Raw genomic sequence first — 16,520 nt, forward strand, 5'->3', positions numbered from 1 at the left:
GTGTTGGAGATGCCAGGTCAAACATCAAACTCTTAGTTCCAAATTTAAATTCAGGGAATTGTCAATAAGTCCCCATCCACACAGAATAATTGAAAATGTGATTGTGAGGGACCTGATGATGATCCTAGGGCAAATGCTGCTCTCCTTCAGCTGCCAGGCATCAATTCAGAAATCTTCTGGCTGCACTGGGACTAATTTGCATTGCTGTTCAATAGAGTTGGAGCAGAGTTTCACCCTGTATCATAACACGTTAATCTGCATGGTGAACATATGCATCTGGTTTTGTATTCAGGTTTTTTATTATGCAGTTCAATAGTTTATTGCTAGTAGCCTGAGGGATATTTAAATAAGATGAATGCTTCTACCTACAGGATCATAAAAAGACAGGAACTAACAAGGGACTATGAGGTGTTATAGCAAAGGTGATGAGGTGCTTTTATGGGACCTTTGCAAAGTGCTTGACACTCCAAGTACAACAGGAAGAATAACTCTTCCACTAGCATCTCATGGAAGGTGGAAAATGAAGTTTTCCCCAACCATCGTTCCTCTGTGCCTCTGTATGCAAGAAATCTTGAGCCACCATCTATGGTGCTCAATTTTCTCAATTCCTGGCTGAAAATGCATGGAGATGCACTGCTGACACACAAGACTGTCAGGGATTTATGCTATTACAGTCAGTCATATTTATATTATATTAATTGTAGATCAGTCATAAAATAAACCCTGCCACTAGTTTTGATTACAGTTTTATTTGGTGTACCATCGACTGCTATACAGTATTTATGGAAATTTCTCACCAGTGCGAAGGCACGGACAAATTCTTCACAGCCATCTTTAGGAAAAGATGGATGTATTATCCTCTTTTCTTGCCAATGCAATCTTAGGAACTTGGTTTACAGACTGTTGAAATTTGGTTTGGCCAAGTCTTCTGGCATTGAAATCTTGGTGGTTTACTGCTTAATTGTTATCCAAACTACCCCATTGGGCTGTTACACACAGCACACCCATCTGGGAAAGCAGATCCAGCATCAGCAGTCACTATCCCTTGTGTAGAACTGGCAGCAAACAGGCAAACAGAGTTCTGCCTGTATTTCACTTCTTAAAATTAGTCAGAATCTTTTATTCTACATTAAAACATATTTTCATATTTGCTGGTGTTGAATGGAGAATACCAAGTTTGCTCTTCTCAAATCAGTAATCTGAGGGGGGAAAAAAAGAAAAAGTAGAAGAATGAATAAATACTTCATAAGACAAATCTGATATGAATATATAAACTGCAATCTCTATGTAGATATTTAAGTTAGAAGTCTGGTTATAGGAAAATTTGTTAGCCCCTCCCTTCTGCTTTATCAATTAGATGAAAATTTTGTAAAGTTTAGATCTGTAATTGAAAAAGCAATTTTGCAGCATTTTCTCCCCACCCCCTCAAGCTTCAGTGGTGAAATGTTGAGACATTTTTCCACTCTGAGGCTGCACCATAAAAACAAGTCTTTGTATGCCTGCCCAGGACATGTGCCTAGCTCCTCACCAGAGCGTTCCCTGAGAAAAGATCTCTGAAGAGTTTCACCTGTCAGACCACTTTGAGAAGTATGAGCATTTTTCACAGATCACCCCAAAGTCATAAAAGAAGAAATGCTCTTTGCTAGCATTAGCTGTTACCAAGAAGATTATTTGGAAGATGCTATGTGGACAATGAGAGGTTTAACATAGTGTGTAAGTGCCTGAGGATGACATGGGAACTGTGGGTCAGTAGGCAGTAAATAAGATAGTAGTACATACTATCCCATTGTTTCCCAGCTTGCTTAGGGCTTTGTTTCAGAAGTACTACAATATGAGTAGGGAGTCTCCATAGGTCTTTACATAGGTGAGCTTTGTTACATCAATATTAAGTGTTCAGCTTTCATCATGTGTCTGTGATCTGTGAGCAGAGGTTTGTGGACCTTATTTGATAGATTCCACTCTAGGAAAGGAAGGGTTTGATACTACCACAATGCAAATAATGAATTACAATCATCATGGGCATCAGTTTGCTTGTTAGAGATGGAAACAAGATGGAAAAGGGAGCATTTCAGTTAACCTTATTTTGGAGTTCTGAAAGACTAAGTCAGCTATTGGGAAAAATCATATAATCCAAGGTAGAGTTTCTTTTACTATATTTTTAAATTATACATTAAATAAAGTTATAAATTAAAATACATTTTTTTAAAATAAAAAGTTCATTAGACTTCTGAAAGGATTCTTGTAGTAGGAGGAGAAGATGTGACAGACTTTATTACAGCTGTTTCTCAGAGCTCTTTTCTTTGGTGAATATTGGTTACAGTACTGTAGCAAAAAATAAACTTTTACTGTGATCAGTTTTTTCATCTCTTCTGATTTATAGTCCCAACCCTCTTGAATGAGCAAGAAGGGTAAAGACTTTACACTAGCTCTCACTACTTGTTGTATACTAATTTACCCAGCATTTATAAAATCCTTCCATGACTCATGATAAAATCGTATTTATATGTTTTTCTCTGAAGTATCAGGGGAAAATGACATTCACTAGCATGAAATGCTTGTTGAATAATAGCAGGTAACTGTGAAAAATAGTGACCAAAGTTCTGCTGAGAGAGGGGCTTTGCTAGTGCAGATAAATTAATGCTTTTAAAAACAAGGGGTTTCCAGTACAGAACTGTGATAAATTTCCTGACTTGATTTGTAAAGATCTAGCAATAATAATTAATATTAATTAAAAAAACTAACAAAAAAGTAAAATAAAAGGCAATACAAAATACATTATGATGGAAACATTAGAAAACAATAAATATCTGTGACTGTTAGCAGTTGTACCTGGCAGTACAGGTGTTGAGGGTTCCAACTTAAGTTAAAAATTGTAGTTAGAGGCATATCAGCACTGGACCTGCAGGCATTATCCAGGAGGGTGTTCTATATGCAGTAGGTCTGTTAGTCAAATCAGTTTAGTTGGGCTGTCTTGATTAGCACCTGAGTCCTGACCTGCCGCAAGGCCTCTATGTGAAATAAAATACAAATTATGATCAGAAAAGAAGGTCTATTGGACAGACAATATCAACACCTCTGTGTGTTTCACCAAACCAAATGTTTATGACTACCATTGAGACAGATGGACAAAAGCATCAAGGAAAAATGTGGTGCCTTCTCCTTGAAGTGATCATAGACATATCTAAGAGCACAATATGCCAAGCATTTGTATTACAGTCTTTGAAACTGTAGATTGTATTTCCCGAAGATAATGCAACAGTTATTTTTCTGCTGTAGTTATAATACTTTTCCTCTTTATCAATTTCTACTGTCATTTTTCAAGGGCATAGCTTGCAATAAGACAGCAATAACAATTATATATTGTTTAAAATAAGATGCCATTTTCCTTTCTGGCAGGCAGCAATGGGGTTTTAATATATAACATTTGTTTAATAATACAGATTGCTTCCGTGACAAATGCAAAGGAAGAAAAAAGGAAAACAAACCCAGAGAAAAGGCAGAATATATAAAGAACGAGTGAAAGATTCAGCTGCCATCACAATTGTTCCTCTTGTGTCCCAGGCTGATTATGCACATTTTGGCTGCATCAGTTATCTCCAGTGAACCTGTGCATAGCAGGGAGGTGCTGTGTTCTGAGTCCCTGCTTTGCTAAACCATTGCCTCTATTTTCAACAAACAAAAAAATACTGTGTGCTACTGGGAGGCCTCAGCTTCATGAAGGTTACAGCATTTTGGCATTTGTATTCTCATGAGACAATGCAGCTCAGCAGGACAGATTTTCCTGCTGATTATGCATGGCTGCTGTGTCTCCAAGTTGTGCCTACACTTTTTAGTTAATAGAGTGTGTGAATTGCAGCAGACAATGTTCCTTCCTTTGGAACAAGAGATAACATCTATAACCTTTCACTGATTGGCTGTGTGATAAACAGAAAAAAAGTAACATTCTGATCTTAGAGACAAAACAAACAAAAGGAAACCCCACTTCACATATCTGGTGAGTGGCAATAGGCACTTTTTTTCCTGAACAGACACAAACCATGAGAATTTGTCAGCAGTGCTTCAGGGCTGGTCTCAAGGAGAAAGAGACAGGTGACTGTGAGGGCCTCAGCCTAAGTGGCTGGATAAAATCCAAGGACTCCATGTATTCTATGTTACAAAGAAAAATTGGTATTGTCACCATTTATCTTTGAAGTGATCTTTCTTACCTACAAAGGTCCCATTCTGCACGCCCAGGAGGACTCAAGCCACAAGAGATGGTTCCATTCATATAGTTCTAGATCAGGGTCTGCCAGAACTCAGCTCACCCTCCATGTCCTCCTCAGCTTCCCACACTTGCTTCATCTCCAGTCTGTTTGTACTATTTCCTCACTTTCAGCTTTTCTGCTCTTGTTTCTTCCTTTGTGCAGACAAAAAGTCTCCAGACAACAGACAAGTGCGTCATGACTAGTACAGCTCTGTGCCTTTGTTTTGGATGGTAAAATCTCTTTGTACATGGAATAGTGAAATATCAGAGTGTTACAAGAAGCAGGTTCAGTGAGTTTTCACTTACCTGATCACAAAGCCTTTGATCTGAATGACCATCTGTGCAATCCCTATTTACTAGTTATATCAGGTCCAGGAATTACTGCAGAAAAAATACTGTTTCTTAAATTGAGGTACACTGCAAAAATCTGCAACTTCAATTTGTATTATAATGTGATACCAGCACATTATAATTTTTAATTAAAAATTGTATCCCTCCATAACATCTGCAGCTCTTTCACATGGTTGTCATCCAAAAACAAGGCAATGATGTGAGCTAATCTCCATGGAGAATGGGACAGGCAGGTTTCTTTTTTCAGTCATCACAGGACATTGTTCCCCAGACAGGTGCAGATCAGGAGATCCTTCCTCATGAAAACTATGAAACTCAGAAACTATGAACAAACTCCCTAGGAAAACAGCAAAATAAAACATAACAAAGAAATGGAGCTATTTCTTATTCTGGAGCAAGTCTAGTTGTATTTTTCTCTTCTGCCAGCAAGTGAGAGAAATGCTTTTGGTTTGTGCTTCATTTCCTACTTATATGTATTGGAGACAAGTATTAGGTATAAGGGTAAAAGCAAAAGGAGACTTCTTTTTTCTTTAAAACAGAAATATCCAGTAATAATCACATTTTAACTCATAAAAATGTGAAAAATTATCTGCTTGTATGTCTGAGGAATTTTTAAGGGGTTATGTTGAGGATGGACAGAAAAATATCACCCAGAGTCACTGGTGTCCTCTGATGGATGGCTGTTCAATTAGCCTGTAAAATTCCCATTAGTTTAAATTGAGGCAGTATTTCAAGCTATGTAGATCGTACTTACTGAGAAATACACATACATTTTGGTACAGGACAAGTCCACATTCAGTGTGCCTTCCCATATGCAGTGCTCTTGCTACATTACACATGCCTGAGCAAAGGCTAGTGGCAAGGTTTTCTATAGACACACACAGTCTCTGCACAGCCGGTTTATGCTGCCTCCTCAGTAATTTCTTTCCTGAGGCTTTGCCTGATGTTGCTTTAATTCTTCACACTGTGGGACTTCATCACTCACTTGCCTTGGGAGACCATTCCACAGTTAAGTAGGTATTACTATAGCATTTTTTACCTCTGACATGTATCCTAAGTTTTACTTTCCTTAATTTGTCTCTTACAAATTGTCAGTATTTGTTTTGGTTTTTCCTCCATGGATATTAAGGTGTTCCTTTTTTATTACAGGTAAAGTCAAACTATTACTAACTAGAAAACGATGATATTCCTTAGCTCCTTATCTTGAGCACACATAGGTAATCCGGAAAAAAATGGTGGGAGTCAAATAAAGGATTCAAGGACTGTGATAGCTTATTGGTTTGCTGTCAAAAAAGTTTGTAAAGTTTTTTTGTTGGAAGAATCATTCCTATATAGGCTGGGCTTTGCACTCTGCAGCTTTTTCCCTGTTGTTACCTGCTTAAATTTAAGCCCGTGAGTAGTCATGTCTATTGAAGTGTTTGTGGATTGGCTGTCTTCCTCTGGACTGGGATTGAAGATATCAACGTTATGAACCCAAACTGATTCTGATGAACTTGCAGTCCATGGAAGGTAGGGAGAAAGGCAATTATTAAAAAAAAAATTGTGGTTAAGTGAAATCTGTAATTGACTATTAAATGTAAAATTACCACTGAAGGACTAGGTGCTCAAATGAAAAAATGTAGTGTAGGTGGAAGCTTTTATAAGACAGCTGGTGAAGCTGTCTTATAAAAGCTCTCTAAAATACATTAGAATGTGCACAAAAATAATTTTTAATGAGAGAAAAGAAGAAGAAAAAAAGCCTTGTGTCCCATTTAAAAGGGGAGAATCCAGACTTTGAGAGAACTATAAAGAGGAATTTGAAATATTCTTTTAAAGGTTTTCCTTTCCAGATCCAAAAAATTCAAGCACACTTGTTGTCGCCTTAGCTCCTAATGCAACATGGACCTGTGTATATCTTACTTGTGCAACTCTGCTGATAACTGTTTAAAGAGGAGGAAGAGATTTCCAAATAAACTTAAATGCCAAAGGCAACTGCCAGGTCACCAGCAGTGCCTGCCCAGGTCCTAAGACACAGCACTAATTATCCATCTGCTCGTCAGGTGTCAAACAGATTCTCTGTCCTAGAGCAGGACATAAGAGAAGACTGCTCTTTCCTCTTCTCACACATCTTACTCTGTGGGTGTTTTTTTGGACTGGTTTTTAAACTTAGTGCTAGCTATTTTTCTGTTTGTACCTTTACTCATTATTCATTTAACTGCTCATTTATTCACTGGGACAAAAATTGATTAAGACAGGCAGTAAAGATGTGTACTTCTGTGACTGGAAACCAAACTAATTCGCCTCTTGAGGTCACCAACTCACTGCACCATCATAAACTAGAGATACATTTACCCTTACATTTTGGCTTTTGAAAAGCAAGGAGAGAAACACGTAAGCCTAGAACGCTGAATGTAAAACTGAAAATCCACAGATGTCTCATACTGGTAGGACAATACTCTCACAATGTAGTCCCTGGCGAGGAACAGCCCATACCCCTGAAGATGCATTCATAAATAGCTCATTACTTGGCAGTCCTGCACAGAGGAAATGCTGTCACCTGAAAAAATAAAGGAGAGGATACCTTGCCATAGGCTGTGAAAACTTTTCACAAAGACCAACTGATACCAGTATCATCTAGCAGCAGGGGTGAAAAGGAGGCAAACATTTTATCCTATTCATGGCTTCTGTACAATATGAGTTAGTGAGACAGATACACTCTAGTAACATACATCCCAGCTCCCAGTCTGCCAAAACTGGCTTTATCTGCAGAGCAAAAAGAGCATAAAGTGAAAGATAAAAATCTCATGTGTGAGCTTTTGGTAACTACAAAGTGATTCTCTCTGGCTGCCTCTGCATTATGTCAGCCTAGCTATTCCCCTCAGCATCATACATGCTACTACTACTAGTTTCTTAGCTAGTAGTACAGCAAATACCCTTAGTTTCTTAATGTTTCAACTTCTTCTTACAGTACATTAATCCCATTTGTTTGATAGTGAGGATCTCTAACCAGCTTAATTTGTCCTCTTCATTATTTTGAAAAAATTTTGAAAGGCAACTCAGAACTTCTCCATCTGCCTTTTTCCAACTGTATTTCACTACTACAGTAGCTATTGTATTGAGTTAGCATCATCCCTTTTTCTGCAAGGTATGAGAGATTTTGTTCATTGCAAATCTTTATAATAGTCTAAATTTCTTTAATAGATTTGCAGTACAGTTCATTACTAATAAGCCTGCATTTCAAAGCTGCCAATGGTTTCACACAACTGCCAGTCTGGTGTGGCTCCAGATTTGCATTTTCAGACTCACATTCAGTTTTTGCTGAATACCAACAGCACAGGCACATGCAGTAGATTACTTCACAATTACTGGGTGTTGTTCTTTCATTTCCCTATCGTTTTTTTCTGCTTTTCTTTCCTTTGACTTCAACCTCTGACCCAGGGATGATTGCTTTGCATCAGTACCTACTAGCATTATATAAGGTATCCCATGTACCTCAGGGGGACTTATATTCAGTTGGTGGAGTTCTGATGCTCTCCTTTATTGATGTCAAACTATATTCAGTGTAACTAACCCAAGTTTAACATTGTTATTCCCTATTCTCACCACAACAAATGAGATGAAAATCTGCTCCAGTGACTACACACTCAGATAAGACAATTGATTATTATCTGCATATGAAACAGCTTAGATTGCCATAACCTCCTTATTTTCTGCTTCTGTGCCATTAGAAAATTTCATTGTAGATGATACAGAGCTTCAGTGGAATTATCAAGTGTAAAGTGTTTCAAATAATGCCCCAAAACTTTAAACAATTGACTTATCTGTGGCACATGGAATTAAATACCGGTCGTGTAGTTCACCATCAAGTTCACAAGCGGTTAATAGAGAAGTCCGCTTGCTGTTTGTTTTTCTGTGATAAAAAGTTATAAAAGTACATTAGTTCCTAATCAATTCACAGTTTAACTCTGAATCTTCCCCTGTGGTGTTCCCAGTAGCAATGTGGGGAGGAGTGAAACGGTCACATGGATTTTGGAATAAATCCTTCTCATATAAGATAGTAATTGACAATATGTACATTTATTTTCTTTTGCTGTAATTGCAACATCTGCTTTATTGACAGTAGTTAATTAGCCTCATTTAATTACCTTCATTTAATTACCTTCCTTCTCTGAGGAAGGTATTGTTGACATTTTGCAGCTGGTACTTGAGAGGGCAGCTATGGAAGTCAAAGTTTTTGACAACATACTTGGTTTGAAGTCCTCCAGCTCCCAATCCACCTGCCAGTGCCCATGGACTATGTTCGGCCATGCAGCTGAAACACGCTGGACCTGAGCCTTCATTCTTCCCAAACTGACACAAAATTTTCAAATGGAGAAATAACAATCAAAAATCTGAGTTGAGTTTAAATAAACTCCAAACCCAGAAATAAATACATAGATAGCATACCTTGAGTTTACTTTTAGTGCTCTTAGTGAGACCCCCTCCTCTATTTATCTCCTCATTTAGAATTATTTAAACTTCCTCGGGTCAAACTCAGATGTGATGGACAGATCTTGTTCTGGATCAACTTAATATCAGCCCCACATATGTGACTTGCACATCATTGCTGTGTGTGGCTGCAAGTCTTGTTTTACACAGATGGGCAGTCATGCATACAAAGGCTCCTATAATTTGACCCAGAGTTGTTGAACTCTTTATACAGGCAATTTTCCATCTATTCCTAACACTCCACATCCTACAGAAATGTTTTCTCTTTTTTCCTAAATATTACTCTTTATTAATTAAATTTAGGGAAAACAGTGATATCTTTGAGAGCTGGAGATTCTTCATCTCCTCACAGGCTCTTTGTGGCTAGGGGAAAAAAAAGTCTAGTATTCTCCACAGGGCTGTGTTGCCTACAAGTGTCAAAATGGTGCATGTTTACCACCTCTCACTGACACTCTCATTTGAGTTTGGAAATTTTCCAACAGACATTAGAAAAACCAAAACAAAACCCTGCACATTTCTCCCTGAAAGCTGTTTTTGAAAACACTTTCTTTAAATAAAAATTCTCCTTATAATTTCATAGCTTAGACATTCTGCTCCCCATCTAGCTTTACTGATTTCAGCACCATTACACCAATAATGAATGCAGCTTGCTCAATTGTTTTCAGTGGCATCATGTCGCATGCATTTACTATAACCTTGGCAACAGCAAGGCTGCCCTGTGGCCATTTAAGAAGAAAAAAATGGAGTGAATCAGAATAAGCCATTAGTCCTGCAAAAACGGAGAAGAGAAGAAAAGAAGAAAGGAACAGCCACCAAGTGGGGTCTGAGAAGATTAGGCACTGGTTTGAAAACAACACTGCAATGAACTGAAACCCAAAAGATTACTTGTCTACTTTCTAGCTGCACCAGTGGTCATTTCTCTGCTGATTACCTCTCCTTTTGTGAAGTGGGTGCCATTAGCAGTATCATAACAGTAGAGCTGCTGTACCCATGACAGTCCAAGGGTGTACATGAGGCAAAGCTTGCATAATGCCTGTGTTTGGAGTACATGCCACGGGATCAGCTACCAGGGAGATTTTAGTAATAATGCTCAATGCCTGAGTTTATTTTGCTTGGATAGGCAAAACCTCCCAATATCGCATGTCATTCTCTTTAGGGCTTCACATAAAAATTGTATCAGTGGCTTATAGACAGCGGCATGGTAGTCATCCCAGCTTCAAATGCTTTCCCACTACTCGTCCAGATGGAAAGGTTGTTCAAACAGAAGCCTAGTACAGTGAAGTTATGCGTGAGTTTGCTTCCAGCCACTTTGGTTTGTAGATACTAATCTTACTTTTTACTGTTGGTAAATCTGTCCTTGAAGGGCAAATTTAGAGGATTATCAGAAATGCAAAATAACTTCTCTTCCTGTCCTCTTTCACTTCATCTTTCCTGCAGAGCAAGTTATCAGCAAACATTTGTCAACATTTGATTGCTGTAATGCAGGTGATTACAAGAAATAAAAAATCTTTGCTTTTTTTGAATGTTTTCTGTCTCAGCTTGTTCCCAGGGTGCTGCTTCCACTTGAATTTTTTTTTCCACTGCTGTTACCTAAAGACCACGGATTATAACAAAAAATGCTGATTATGTAGAAACAAAGTGACATTGGGCTATCAAGCAAAATATACTCACCACAAATCCACCTGGAGCCTGAACCAGCAGCTGGATTGTGGAGCAAGAGGAATGCCTTTGTGGATGTGGAGTGGAAATGTGTGCTGCCAAGCAGGGCAGCCCAGCCAGAGTGCAGCTCCCTTTGAGTTCCTTATTCACAGGAATGGGCCAGCCTCTTTGCATGAGTTTTGCAATTGCTTTTGTGCATCACTTGCTTCTAGATAAAAGAGGCACAGATGATAGGGAGCACTATACAGCAGAATATATGTGGCTTTAATAGAAGCAGGCTGGAGCCAAATATTTCCCTGCAGAAGACTTTAAATGTGTAATAGAAGCCATGCTGCTCTGCAGTGCTGAATAACTTGTAGCCCAGGAAAAACAAGAGTTTTGCTAATGGTTTGAATTTTATACGTTAGCTTTCTGTCTCATAAGTCATATTTACATATATGTATGTATAATTGAACATTAAGTGGATTCTTTTTCTTTCTGCAGTCTCTGAATGCGGGCACGCTGTCAATATCCACAAACTAATTTTTTCACCATGGCAGGGGGAGCTGTCTTCACTTCTTTGCCTTATATTCCAGTTTAGGACTTCCACAGATAATTTCAATACTCTTACTAAAAAAAAATTGGTAACACGTAACCAAGAAAAGGATTCAACTCACCTAAATTTATGTGTCTAAAAGTTGAGCATTGAGTCTAAGTTGCTTGTTTTAGTTTCATCTATAATGAATTTGAAAACACAGATATTTCTCCACAGGGCAGAAGTTCCCTCCAGGGCACGGCTGTCACATGGGGAGGCCACCAGAGGCACCTAATTTTCTACCTCTGCTGGTGCAGGACAAATAGTCAATCCTTGACTCCTAATCAGCTGAATCTGTGCATTTCCCTTTATTATGATCTTAACTACTGAATCACTACAGCATTTTAATCTGATGTTTTGTTGGGTAATTTTGTGAAACTCATCCCCCATCTTATTAAAGTGGTATAAAAATATGTAAAACTGCTCCCTTTTGCACCATAAGGCTTTAATTTTCATTTTGAACTCATCAGTAACATAAACTGTAATTTCAGAAAGGCTGCTATTATTGTTAAATTAGAAAGTCAAAAGTCAGTTTGGGATAGAAGAATTTGTTTTTTAGTATTGCTTATTACTATGATGAAGACGTGGCTTTGATAAATTGGGAACACACCCAAACTACAAATTCAAGTTTTTGTTAACTCCCAAAAAATCCTCTCCTGGTGTACAGTTGCTGACTTTGATTTTCTTTATTTTTTTGCCGAGCTCTTGGCAACTTCTACACTAGCTGTGCTAGTTAAGACCAATGGCATCTGTAGGATTACTGACAGAAGAAAACCCCCCAAAAAATCACTTTAGACCCTTGCTTCAGAGAAGCCCTTTTCTGAAAGCGAGACGGAGGGATCTTTCTCTTTCCCCTGGAATAAAGCAGCTGACATGAAAAAAGCTGAGAAATGCAGCTTAAAGCCAACATCATACCCTGGGACAAGATCAGAACTCTGGAAGGTTTCTGGATCTTGGAAAACTGGGTTGTTGTGGCAAACTCACTTCCAGTTTAAAGAAGAGATCTCCTAAAAATGGGGAGTGAATGAGTTTAGGTAAGTACAGAAGAAATATTAGAAATGCCTTGTAGAAAATCCTAAGGAGAGCAAAAAAAAATCTTAAAAATTGTATTGGCCTTAGTGTGTAAGTATTCACGATGAGGGCCAGTTAAATGTGCCTGTTTGACTGCTCAGAAAGACAGGGCTTTGCAGAGGGGCCAGCAAAAAGCTGCTTCTCCCTCCATTGTCAGTTGGCTGTTTCTAGCTGGCAGGTGACACCTGGCTGTACGACAAGCTTCACCAAGGCACAACCACACAGGCTCATTCATCCTATGTTCACTGGTGGTTTCAGTGCCTGGTTTGGAGCACGTGGTGATGTGCCAAGATCACCTTTTTGGGCAAACTACATCACACACCCTTGCTGGCCTGCCTTCTGCTGGACACTCTGATCTACATCTCTTAATCAGTAAATGTCTAGGAAACAGATATGGGATGGTAGAGACCCCCAGCTGCTGTTCTGTGGAGACCATTTGATCTTGCACATTGCTTTGAATATGCAGCCATAAACTTAAATCTGTTTCTTCTGCAGATAAGCTATCAGGTAAAATTTATGCATCATAATTGTCAACCAAACAGTATTCACTGGTAACTCAAAAACTTTTCTGAAAAAGAAATGTCTCCAAAGAGCAGTAGTTATTTATAATTATGTAAAGAGGAAACCACTTTCCCAGGAAAATGCCATGTTAGATTGGGATATATGCTCTTTCATTGCCTTTTAGTGAAAGGAGTACTATGACATCTGATAGAAAAAAACAAGCCAAATGAAGGTCTGGCACCCTTTGATTCACTAGGGCCAGGAGAAAATACAGCAGAGGGGCTTAAGCTGAGGAAGAAAATGGAAAGTATGTGGAACCCACAGGCAGATGCAACATGGTGAGTAAACAGCATGCTGATCAAAGTGAAAGAGCTTCCATCCAGCCAAGTCTTTGATTCCATGCAAGTGTATTGCAAAAAGTGCAATGTCAAAAAATGCTCACCAGATAGCTTGCAGGCTTGGAAATACCCGTTTTTCCATGACTCCTAATGATGGTCTGGTTAGCAGCATCTCAGAAAAAGCAGATTTGAAGTCTCAATTTCTCAATTTCTAGATTCATTCTTTCAGTATGGTAGATAATGGATAGATCAAGGTGGGTAGCCATTTTTGTGAGCATGTGCTGTGACCAGCTTCCTATAAAAAAGGTGATTTTTCACTGCCAACTCACTCTAACCTGCAAGTCATGGAGATCACTGTCATCTATGTTCCTGGCCAATATCAACCAAACTTTCATTTTTGAAATAAATAAATCATAGGTCCTATCAAGAGTAGAGTAAATGAATTATTTTTCTGATACGAAGCTCTTATCACTGAAGTATATCTTAGCTGTTACAATTTACAGTTATGTCTGTAATTCCTTATTATGGAATGAGAAGTATGTTTTAACCTCACAGATATTTCTACCTTTTTCAATCTTGTAGCTTCCTTTTTAACATTTTTCCAATTTAAAATAGACAATGGAAATAAAACAAATATGCAGTTAAGGATTTGACTGGGAAGCAGGCAGAAGTCCTGACATACTGTAAGCATCAGTCCATGTCCCAAAGCACCTATTCACCAGCTAGCAGGAGTGATGTTTTCTTTCTCTTGAGGCATTTCCAATACATTTGTTGTTGGCCAAGCTGAAATGGAGAACTCAGATTACAATTCTGACTAGCATGTATCAACCCAAACTTTTCCTAAGCACGTATTTAGTGAAATGAGCTGGGCTGCTGATATTCTTCTACATATAGAGCTAGAAAAATGTGAAATCCATAAAGCCATAGCAAATGCTGCTGCTTACGTATTTAAAATGTCAGCTTGGATCAGCACAAATGATAATGCCAGTTACTTCTTTGCTGTAAATGAGAGGCCCATTTCTTCATATCCTGAATTTAAATGCATTTTTCAGAACTCAGGATGGCAGAACTAGTCAGTTTGTAAGTACAATCAAGTACAGGAAGGTTGTACTATGGGCTGTGATTATCTTTTTGGCATTTTGTGTCTAAGGAGAGGAGAGCACAGAAATGAATGAAAAAAAAAATTTAAGATAGGCTGAAGAGCTTCAACTTTACCATGTAGAAGGGGATAAAGTCTGTGGAGGTCACTGGAATTACAGTAGCTTGGCACTAGTTTGAGGTATGTCATCTTTAAACCCTTGAAATTAGACAGTTGCTTCAGGACTCCATTTAACAGGAGACCATATCTTCTTGCTTAGGATAACATTTATTTTGCTTATAGCTCATCTGGAGACTGAAAGATGGGCTAAGAGTAAAAAATGGTAGGGAAAATGATGGGATAAATTTAGAGTCTGTCCCATCAATTCTTGTCTTTACAAACAGCCTCAGGGACACTTCTGTTCCCACTATGCTTGCACAAATTATTTATATGACAATAGAGAGAATTAACCAAAGATCCCCCTAACAAACAAATCCATAGCTATTCAAATTTATCTTAGTAAATAAGTTTAAAAAAAGGATTTTCTAGTTAAATAGCACATGATCCTGAAAAGGTTTTGCAACTTCCTATATTGGTGACTCAGGACCTCCCTGAATCTAGCAAATTCTGAGAGATTTCTTAAAAAAAATCCCCACAGGTGTAGCTGCAGCTTTCTCTTCAAATACATGAAGAAATGAAGCCTTCTGGCCCAGGTTCATTCTGCCTCACTGCAGTTTACCTTGCAGCTAAGATTTCTGAGGTAAGCACTTTCTGCCCTCAGACCCTACCTGTATGTACACAGGGCAAAGAGCCAGAGCCAGGAGGCAGCTCACCACAGTGAAGCTGTGGCTCTCCAGACACCTCTCCCACTCACACTGTCACAGTGACAGTTCAAAGGAGATCTAATCTGTGTGTTTCTGTTAAACGTGTGAAGTTAGATAGGATGGTTGCAGGGGCTAGAAAGTGCAGGCTGTAGTGGAATGCAGTGGGTTTGCTCCTGAGCTAGTGGAGCTGCTAAGCCTGAAGTGGTGAAGAACAACACAGTACCGTGTCATGCAGGGGTACCTTTGTAGGTGCTCCACTGCTGTTTCCAAATTTGTCACAAAGAGAAGCAGATTGGACTTCACCTTCAGTATGGCTTCCTGTTGAACAGAAAATACACATGAGACAGATAGTTTTTCACAAAGAAACAGCTTCATGCTAGTAGAAGTGCTATTTGTGATGTCTCTGGTGCTAGAGAAGTGTCAGGCGTGACTAATATTGTTAACAAAGCATTTGGCTTACCTCCGATGAACAAGAAAAGTCAGAGGCTCTGGACCTATGCTGAAAACTAGCTGCTGAAGTTATTTGTCTGGCTTGTGTTAGGTGCTTAGATTCTGCTATACAAGTTCTAACTTGTGCAGAGTACCCTATGTGCAATATTTTAATTTAAATGCTTATAGAAACAACTCACTGATTATCTCATTATAGGCTTAGCTATTTGTATCAGGACAGCTTTTCCTCTTTGATCTTTTAAGAAAAATTATTAGAAATTCAGGACATGTTTATTTGCTTTTTTAAAGGCTTAGATCCAAGCAAAGCACACTTAGACCTAGGAAATAACAATGAGAGGTTGTGAATGTATGAAATACCTTTGACCAGTGCTAGATACCAAAACATAGGGTTGCATGGTTAAGAATTCGAGTGCTGACTCCTGGTTTCCATTTGACTCCCATTACAAACCTCATTTCTCTTGCTACTATAATTATCGCTCGGTTTTATTTTTTTCCCCTTGTGGACTTCAAAAACTACATCAATCTCTGTAGCCTGAAAATTTGGTGAGTAGAAAAATCTCTGCTCCATTCTATCTATGAGCAAGAGAAGAATGCCCATAAAACTAGTTAATGTTTAGCTGTTTTACCCAGATCATGGGGTGGGCAGATAATCCAGAGAAGTAGGGGCTCTCTGATACCATCTTTTTGTTGGTAAAAAATATGTCCCTTCTTTGTCTTTCACTCCTCATTCTTCCAGTGGCCACTTGGGGAGACATCATAGTTACATGAGAAAGTTGGGGCTGCTTAGCCTGGAGAAGAGAAGGCTGTGTGGAGACCTCATAGCAGCCTTCCAGTATCTGAAGGGGGCCTATAGGGATGCTGGGGAGGGACTATTCATTAGGGACTGTAGTGACAGGACAAGGGGTAATGGGTTAAAACTTAAACAGGGGAGGTTTAGATTGGACATAAGGAAGAAATTCTTTAA

General features: G+C 38.7%; 1 long non-coding RNA gene across 1 annotated transcript; it reads right to left on the reverse strand.

The window, feature by feature from the left end:
- Positions 1-730: 730 nt before the first annotated feature.
- On the reverse strand, positions 731-6,207 carry LOC115945680 (uncharacterized). The gene is made up of 2 exons (XR_004079960.2): positions 2,830-6,207; positions 731-1,199 (listed from the first exon to the last, which is right to left on the reverse strand). It is a non-coding gene; the product is annotated as an uncharacterized lncRNA (long non-coding RNA).
- Positions 6,208-16,520: the final 10,313 nt, after the last annotated feature.

This window comes from Melopsittacus undulatus, chromosome 5 (genome assembly GCF_012275295.1).
Source record: "Melopsittacus undulatus isolate bMelUnd1 chromosome 5, bMelUnd1.mat.Z, whole genome shotgun sequence".
In the NCBI taxonomy this organism is placed as follows: domain Eukaryota; kingdom Metazoa; phylum Chordata; class Aves; order Psittaciformes; family Psittaculidae; genus Melopsittacus; species Melopsittacus undulatus.